We start from the raw sequence: 2,189 nt of genomic DNA, 5'->3' as shown, positions 1-2,189 counted from the left end.
GTTTTGCCATTGCATGCATTTTATAGATGCTTAAACACGGACTGTTCTGAGACACGGTGGTTCAATACAACCTCTCTGCAGATGTCTGCAAACCTAGCAACAGGATGTTTGACACACAGATGTGACAGCTCGGAACGTCTCACTGCTGTCTGCTCTGTCCCCTTGAGCTACTTCCCAGGTCCCCCCACTCATGCTTACCTGGGATTGGACTCCTCTGTCAAACATTAGCCCCGCAAGCTTTTTCCTCAAGTCTGATTTTGAGAAAATCTGGGCTAACATGGACTTTCAAAAAAAAATTTTTTTTTGGTAGAAGAAAATATTTAAGCACATATGCATAGGAAAAAATTTTAGATTTATGTATGCAAAATGTTAACTGGCTTGTCTCTCTTCGTGCTTCTCTATATTTTCTATTTAAAAAAATTTTAATCAGTAAAAAGCTCATTTTATTAAACTATTTAAACATACACATTTCTTTCTTCTAAAATTAACAGACAAGATATAGAGACACAAGCTGAAAAGTCATAGTAAAAATGAAAAGAATTATTTTTAATAGGTATTCCGTTACTGTGAATTCAGGTGTAGCTTCAGGTGTTTTCATAACCCACTATTGTACGCTCTTCTCATTTCAGTCTTATTTTACTTAGGATTAAATAAATAATGTTGATTTTCATATGTTAGAACAATAATCAAGTAGAATACACAGGCATGCAGTAAATATGTTGGGCATGTTAAATACACTCTGGTTATTCTATAGCTTCCTTAGGTTTAAAGGACAATCAAATTACTTACCATGCCCTGGAATTTTAAAAACTTGTCTGACAATGCTTCATTCTGAGACTCATTCCAAAATGAAATCCATCCAGACAGCCTTGCAAAGTCTCTTTAGACAAAAGTCAAATGTGTGGTCAACACAGTATAGAGAATCCTAAAGCCAACAGCATCACATGTTACTGTTTATTCTCCAGGGACCGATATTAAGGTTACCAAAACAAAAGCTGTCTTGGATTTTGTATGCTTTTGCCAGAAAAGATGATAAATGTGACTTTTACTTCTTCGTGAGTGGTATCATTCGCAGTGAGAATTAGACTTGCAGGGCGGGAAGGGGCTCTGGGCAATCACCTCCTTCAAACAGCCCATTTTGTAGATGAGGAAACTGAGACCCAGAGACAATGAATGTCCTCCAGGTGAACTATGTTCTGACTGGATAGCCATGTTCAACTAAGTCAGCTGTTCACACAGGGCATCCATTTGATAAGTGAGAACCTCACTAGAGAAGACCTGAACTATTTTGGGGGGGAATTACATCCATTACTCTAAAATTTTCCGGGATGGTATTTTCACTTTTGCTCTTCTAAGTTGTGTTGGGGTAGAGTAAGACGGGTCAATGCCTAGTTAGGTAGTTATTTCTATGCCTGCAGTTACATAATCATGGTTTTATGTGTGCTCCCTCCAGCTCTGCCCTGTAGTACTTGAAAACAAGGAACCACATCCCATGCACAGTTAGTATGTCTCTGCACAAGGCTAAGTCCAGAGTCTTCTCATGGTTCTCAGTCTGAGCTGCAGAGCCTGACAAAGTGGGTTTAAATTCTGGTCCTGCCATTGACCAGTTATTGATCTTGGGCAAGTGAGTTGATTTTGTATAAGTAACTTGACCTCGATCTTCCTTTTCTTATCTGCAAAATGGAAATAATTTTAATATCCATCCTGCATGTAAAGTGCCTAATACAGTGACTTTACCATAGTAGACATTCGATAAATGTTGGCTATTGACAAGTGCTCAAAAAGTATTTATTGGAAAAAATGTATTAAGGGGAAAGAGATAATTGCCACAGAGAAAGCTGTTGATTCTTCCTCAGCCCATACCAGCTCCTGCTGTTCCTCACGTTTCAGGTACTGCAGCATAATTTCTCATGCTCATGGAAGGAAAGGGCTAACTTTTTTCTTTGACAGCAGAACCCTACTGTTATAAGAATTTACATATAGAAGGCATGGTCTGCTCCAAATTAGGGTAAAATTTAGCTGCTTTATTTTTTCCCCCCTATTCGAAAGCTAGAACACTCAAGTGCCGTAAAAAGAACATTCAAAAAGTCTCCACCTTTATCCAAATCCTTTGGAGGAAAGGGGCCTCCCATTGTTTACCCCTCCTGCTGTTCCTCCAGCCCACGTACTGGCCCCTCAGCTGGGATAGA

This window comes from Galeopterus variegatus, unplaced genomic scaffold (assembly GCF_000696425.1).
Source record: "Galeopterus variegatus unplaced genomic scaffold, G_variegatus-3.0.2 Scaffold15342, whole genome shotgun sequence".
In the NCBI taxonomy this organism is placed as follows: Eukaryota; Metazoa; Chordata; class Mammalia; order Dermoptera; family Cynocephalidae; genus Galeopterus; species Galeopterus variegatus.
The sequence above is the reverse complement of the archived record's forward strand: the minus strand, read 5'-3'. Positions refer to the sequence as shown.